Here is a 6,857-nt window from a genome sequence, read left to right on the forward strand (position 1 = left end):
CTTGTTGTCCGCGGAAAAACTTGCTCGCTGAACCGGATGTGGTACGCTTCTTGTTATTGTCCCTGTTCTTCTTCCTGGTAGATTGGATCTCCATGGTCCATATCGCCCTCTGCTGTCCAGGAAGCCACAAAGGCATTTGGCAAGAAATCAGAATCGGAATCAAATTCACCGTATTGGTCAAGAATGCAAAACCACAAAAGGAATTTACCCCCACCCCCTTCCAGTTACGACTCGTCCAGAGGAACATAAACAGAACAACAAAGACCAATATATTAAAACGCCCCCCCCCCCACCCGACAAAGATACCCAGAGAGTTTTATTTTTTGGTGGGACGACACTTGTCAAGTTGAGGGCCACTTCAGTCGCAGGATTGTCGTTCCTAATGTGTGCCAGTAGGCGGCGCCCTTGCGTTTCGTGAAGACTTTTCGTTATGTTGTTGTTTGGTTTGTTTTGAAGCGTAAACACTTTCGACGACGGACACGAGACTCCCGCGAGTTTGCGGTCGAATTTTATAATGATTCTTCCTGCTGTTAGCTGACATTGGAAAATCGAAATCGGGTTGATTGTTTCCCCTTGCCAATGGCGAGCCCTCTGCTGGAGTTTGAGATTAAAATGTTGGCTGAAACGGGCTGCTACTGTTGGTGCAGGGGCTGGGAATTGACCGCATTGTTCATGCGGGTGTACTCGGAGCAAGGAGGCTACGACACGACCGGCGAGGCTACGGCATGACCAGCTTCGAACACCTCCCCTCCCTTCCAGCAGCTCAACACCACAACGACATTTTGAGTATATTCAGAAAAAGATAGCCTGCGGTCATTTTATACAATACATCAGCGCTTTCATAACAGCTGTCATCAAGCGGTTGGCAGAATTTTGGCAAATGATCCTGTGCCGGACGGTCAGGACGTTGCCACCCGCCCGCCGACATAGAAGCCTCCTGTTGACTCATTGTCGTCGTTGGCTAAACTTTGTTTTGAAAGTGGTGGAAGCGTTATTGATTGGAATATATTCCGCAAGACAATGAGAGGGGCATCGGGGCCCCCAGAAAGTCATCCGATGTTTCCTCCTCAATCTGAAACGAAGTTTGATTTCACCGTGACCCTTTGGGTGTTGCAGGTATTTCAGTCCCGTTGGGAACAGCAATGACCACCCCGCAACCATCCAGACGAGACTTGCGTCTCGACTGTTCCAGCGAGTAGCCATTGTCAACAAAGCTTGAAACAATGAATACAGTTGCCTTACACGTTTGGAAGAGTGCGGATGGATGTTTTATTTGCACTTTATTCACGATCGCCAATAATGCAAAATGACACGATGTCTTTTCGTCTTCAATCTAAAACGAAGTTGGCTTTGTAAATCTCAGGATGGCATGATGAAGGCAGGCAGTGGTTGGGAATACTGGCGGAGTCGAGGGTTTTGAGTGAGGTCTGAATGTCTCACGTCGCCCAAAGGCAAAGCCCATCTCATAAGTGACCACTCCACGAGAGACGCAGACCGTCTCACCGGTCACTCATGTGGTCAACCGCGTTTGACTACATATAAAAAAATTCGAAATTTCCCTTCCGGAATGGCCTCATGGTCAAAGTCAGTGCGTGGTAGTCCTGCGAACTGAGTTCGAGCCCCACCATCTGCTCCGTTTATAAATTTAGCAAGAATCGAACCCGGGTTTCCCGTCACGTCGTCCAGGGGTGAAGTTTGGACCAGAGGCAGATACTCCACGAGATGCAACCGTCTCATCAAATCGCTCCTTACGAGGTCATTTGCCTATCATTAGATCTGAAAATGTCGAAATTTTCGCCGCAGAATGTCCGAATGGTAAATGACGAGGCGTAGTAATCAGGCAACCCGGGTTCGAGCCCAACTGTCTGTTACATTCATAAATTGAGCAAGAATCGGATCTGGGTTTCCCGGGGGCCACGCCACGTTCGGTCTTTATCTATTCGACCACGACCTATCATTGATAAAGCTTTTCGGGTTATAATTATATCTCGAACGGTACTGTTTGATTACAATAAGTAAATGTAGAAGTGGACTACGTCACTGTGGAACGCCAGTCCAGTGGTGTATGACAGGGATGCTCAACTGGTAAAATGAGGTTCGAGCCTTGGTGCTCTCCGATGGCATAACCTTTATCATGTCTCTCCAAAATTTCCATCTTCACATTCACTTCTTTTAAATACACATGTAAATGAGCGAGTCACTGTCGGATGACAGCACAATGGTGTACGACTAGGAGTTCCGACTGATGAATTCTGGTCCGAGCCCGGGTGTTGGCTCGAAGCACATAACTGTTTCCCTTCACATTCACTTTCTTTGTTAATATACATGTAAAAGCAGCTGGAAATAGTCTTACACAATAGCTGAATGGTAAAAGACTAAGAGTCCCGACTGGTTAACTCAAGTTCGTGCCCGATTGACGGCCCTTAACGTTTCCTTCAAATTCACCTTTTCTGTTATATATATGTAAAAGCTGCCGGTATCACTGTCAGATAGTAGCTCAATGGTATACGACTGAGAGTCAAGACTGGTGAACTATGGTTCGGGCCCGGGTCTGCGCTTAATCTTTTAAAAATTATTTTTCATACCCGGAAGTGACGTCATCATCGGAAACCTATTTAAACGGCGACAACGAGGCAATCATTCTTTCTCACCTTCGACAGCCTCCGCTCGGTCACACGCTGCTCCTGCTCCGCACGTCTCTCCACAAGATCACGCAGAACCCCAACAAGGTGACTTTTTACTCTTTAATAGCCTCTTAAAACACTCACATTTCCCCACTTTGAATGGAAAGCAGAACGAACGTTCAACGTGCTCGCACCTAGCAAACATGCAAAGCAAAAATGTTTGTTCGAGCATTGCAATTAACGTCTCCTGCGACCTTGCAACAAACGCTTTTTTTCCCCCTCCAAATTTCTAGGAAAGCTACCTTCACCGAGAAGGTAAGTAGACAAAACTCATTTCTAAATTCACAATTAAACCGAATATGCATGTGTGCATACTAATTGTGCCATTTCTGTTCACAGGTACGAATCTTCAAATCGCGTCTAAAATGGGACACTTGCTGTGCGTTCCAATGTGCAACTTAAATTGTGAACCATTTGGAGCAAGCCAAACTAATGTCTCTTTTCCATCCACAGGCTTTGCATCTTCTACAGAACGGCCAAATTGACTGCAACAAGGTGAAACTGCCGCATTTGAATACATATCAGACTAAATCCCAAATGTGTCTATTCTCATTTCTGTCTACGCAGGCTCACCTCGACAGAATGACCCTTAAAATGGCTGCCATACTGTGGCGTTCGGGTCTTCCAAATATCGGGGTGCCCAGCCACACGCTTGGAAGGTTTGAATATTTAAGAGTCAAGAGCTAACGTTTTCAGGCCACCGTGCTGTCGAAGAAGCGTCCAGCTCTGCTCTCTTCACAAGTGAAGCCAACTCTTTTATAGAGGTGCACATGTGAGTACTCGTAATTACATCAGCACAGGTGTCAAATCCAGAAATTTGAAAAAAGTTTGGTTGAGCCAGCTCACCTGTGGCTAAAATCAAGCGGGGCTCTTTCGCACACTGAGACAAATGATCAGATTCGCTGTCCGGCTTCGGCAGACCTTGCTGATCATCTGATCATTTGAATCGGGTGTTGCACCAGGGGGGAAACGGGTGGGAGAGTGATCCCAAGACATTTACTCAACATTGCGTTTGTCCCGCTCTCATCCACTAGGTGGTGTTGAGGAACCAGATAACACGTTGTGAAGTAGAGTCGTCCTCAAGGTTTGGGCCCGTCGCAAAATTCCAATCAAAGTCCTGCAACTGTTAGTTGGAGGTAGCGCTGGTGCAGGCCCTCAGGAAACATGGCGTCACGATCCACCTGATGTCATGCACGCTGTCAGGTGACGGAAGCTACAATCAAAAAGCACGGCACATTGAATTTAAGCACACTCACCTGCTTTTTCTTTCATTCTGCATGCAGTGCAGCTTCCAGTCAGGCCCGCCGGGCAAAGAGACAAATGCGACAAGCTTGTGTCTGCTCCATTTTCAACGTTGCCGTTCAAAGGTACGAAAAAGGACTTGACAGGTCTCGTTTGTGACATTGGCAGGTTTGACCACCTTGGATGAGTCACTGGACCCGTAGCAGCTTGGCTTGTTGGTGCTGATCATGCTGGACCAAGTGTTGCAGCAAAAGATTCCAGTGAATCAATCAGTTGAAAAATGAAGAGCTCGTGCGGCAGCAGCTTCGAGTAACATGGAACTGCATTTTGGTTTGTAATTAGTGTCTACTCACCTGTACTTTGTCATCCAGATGAAGCCGGTGGAGTATGGGGTGAAATGTGACCGCCATCTGCTGGTAAGAAGGCTCATTTCAACAAGCATGTTCTCCGCAGAGTTGAAGACTTTTTTATTTTATTTTTTTTCTTCCCCTCCTCTTCAGGCAGCAGTGAACATGCACACGGCTTCCTGCACAAAAGACCCAACAACTTGTCTCTCTCGCTGGTAAGTTTCATGCCGAAAACATCTTTGTCTGCACAAGACATTGACTTGCGTGTAACTCACGGATGTTTTTCCTCTTAGATCAACGCACCTGTCCGACGTTCTTCTCACGAGCCGACCGTCATCCAACTTGCAACTTTTTCCTCTGCTTTGTGATTGTCTGTTCTGCAAAAGAAATAAAGCTTGATTACAAAGAACACTTCAACTCAACTTCATTCCTAAACACATCACAAAATAAAAACTCTTAATGTTTCTAACTTTTTTTTTCAAAAAATTTTTCCCCCGGGCAGAAAAATTGAGGAAAGTGGGTGTGGCATAGCGGCTCATGATTGGCTGATGGCCGTGGAAGTGGGTGGAGCATGGCAATAACATCCTGTGATTGGTGGAAATGGGGCGTGGTTATGCAAATTTATGCAAATGAGGGCCTCCCCGTGATTGGTGGATTCCAAATCGGGTGTGGTTTGGGCGAGCTTTGCAGAAAATTTTCTAAGTCCCACTTGATGTGAGAGCTGCACTTCGGTCACACCAGACAGTCTTTTCACTGTTCCCGTCGGTTTCGCATGACCCAAAAGCTCAATTCTTGGAGTTTCGAGTCATGTGGAGACCAACGGGACAGCAGTGTTACACTTGTGGCCATACGAGTGACTGATGTGCAACTCTCTCCTCAAGACTTGAGTCTTCAGCTGCAGTGACCACTCAGCATGAAAGGCTTTGAGTGAGTTGAGGATGGACTTAGTCATGGAAGGCAAAGACTCCGATTCAAGTTCAACAATTTATTGGACAGAAAAGCGAACAGGACAATGTCAAAGCATTTTACCAGTCACTGTTTGTGTGGGCCAGTGCAATTTGCGCCAACACAAACACTGACGACAGGCCCGAGATGGGAGCATGTGCTTGACCAGCTCATGCGTGAGGTCACCGACATCTCATGACACACCAAGGGGGACATGAGCACGTCCGACTTCGCTCACCGAGACAAAAACTAAGTGACGTGTACTCCACAACAACATGATCACACTCTTCTGGTCAAGTTTTTAAATGACATTGAAGTGGGCCAAGTTAGTCATATTTATGTAGATATTATATATGCATACATAGACACATTTTTAAACTAACTTGGTCCACCTCAACGTTTAAAAACATATTCCAGAAGTGCTTGATGATGCTCGGGTTGTCTATGTGGAGTTGACACTGTTGTGCAGTACACGAAGCACAAGTTTAAGTTGAGTGAGAGACAGGCGGGTTCACTCACCTCCACCTTGTGGTGCAACGTGACATCAGACATCAGCTCTTCAAGCACACCACACAGCTCAGTACTCACACGTGTCCAAATGCAGGTTGGCGTCCCTTCCGCATGTCCTCCGAGTCTGGCGGCTGCGCCTTCGGCCCAGTAATCTGACGAATCTGGTCAGGCAGAAAAACAAAAGGAAAGTGGAAAGTCACACACTGTAGTAAAAAAAGTTGTTTCTTTTTAATTTGAGTCATTATTCGTAAAGTGGCAGACTTTTACTTTAAATCCGTCCATTTCCAAACGTGCCGGCACTCGCTGCTCTCTCCCACACCTAAAGTACAATGAGCAACCTCCTTTCGAAAAACAAGTGAACAAAGTCACGGGTGCATTGGTGTGAATAGTTTTGAAACAAATCTGCCCCCCGATGTGAAGCCATCACACTCCCACTGCTGATAGCAGCTTTGGTGTGGAAAACATACAGAATAGTAGTCAAGTCAAACGCGGTTCTCAATTGCTTTTTGATTACAGCTGAGGTCTACTTGTCAGCGGCGTGCTCGCTCACTGCCCACTTTACTGACTGTTTTTTACGATAACATCCAGTGACTTTGTGAGTCACAACAACAAAATTAGAGGAGCAACGTGTCGTAATAACGTTCCCCAAACGTCTACATCTATACATACAGAGATAAACTGCGAAGTCAGTCAGTTTAAAATGTTAAAATTACTCACTGAGAACCGGGCTTGTGGACAGCGGAAACACTTGCTCATTGAACCGAATGTGGTACCGCTCTTGTGCTTGTCCTTATTCTTCTTCTTGACGAATTGGATGTCTTTAGTTCATATCGCCCCCTACTGTCCGGGAAACCACAAAGGCGTTTGGCAAGCAATCTGAATCTAGTTTTGTTAGCCAAGTGTCCAAAAACACAAAGGCGTACCTGTCAACTTGTACGTTTTCCCCGTATTTTATACGGTTTTTTAATCATTTCAAATCACGTATGGCGTATTACAACTTTTATGCGGGGCAGAAATTGTGAACTTTTCTCACAAAGACCATTTTGGCTCAAATCCAGATCGTCTCACCTGCTGGTAGCCAACGACAATGCCGTCGTCGATCGCTCCTATTGTCACGGCAAACCAGCAA

At 46.2% G+C, this 6,857-nt stretch overlaps 2 long non-coding RNA genes across 8 annotated transcripts; one reads left to right on the forward strand and one right to left on the reverse strand.

Annotated features, from left to right (window-relative positions):
- Positions 1-450: 450 nt before the first annotated feature.
- On the forward strand, positions 451-4,682 carry LOC147189773 (uncharacterized). Of its 6 annotated transcripts, XR_015097468.1 has the most exons (11): positions 451-1,755; positions 2,661-2,729; positions 2,918-2,939; positions 3,024-3,063; positions 3,138-3,179; positions 3,252-3,343; positions 3,719-3,887; positions 3,968-4,051; positions 4,298-4,342; positions 4,427-4,488; positions 4,567-4,682. It is a non-coding gene; the product is annotated as an uncharacterized LOC147189773 (long non-coding RNA). The 6 variants fall into 6 exon arrangements; XR_015097467.1 differs by having other exon boundaries at positions 3,252-3,887; XR_015097470.1 differs by lacking the exon at positions 451-1,755 and having other exon boundaries at positions 1,766-2,729; positions 3,252-3,456.
- LOC147189774 (uncharacterized) lies at positions 2,731-6,513 on the reverse strand. Of its 2 annotated transcripts, XR_015097473.1 has the most exons (7): positions 6,446-6,513; positions 5,996-6,069; positions 5,807-5,889; positions 4,577-4,650; positions 4,280-4,452; positions 3,941-4,156; positions 2,731-3,865 (listed from the first exon to the last, which is right to left on the reverse strand). It is a non-coding gene; the product is annotated as an uncharacterized LOC147189774 (long non-coding RNA). The 2 variants fall into 2 exon arrangements; XR_015097474.1 differs by lacking the exon at positions 5,996-6,069 and having other exon boundaries at positions 6,446-6,512.
- Between the last annotated feature and the right edge of the window lie 344 nt (positions 6,514-6,857).

This window comes from Hippocampus guttulatus, chromosome 19, assembly GCF_054856545.1.
Source record: "Hippocampus guttulatus isolate MCC_2025c chromosome 19, RoL_Hgut_1.0, whole genome shotgun sequence".
Lineage (NCBI taxonomy): Eukaryota > Metazoa > Chordata > Actinopteri > Syngnathiformes > Syngnathidae > Hippocampus > Hippocampus guttulatus.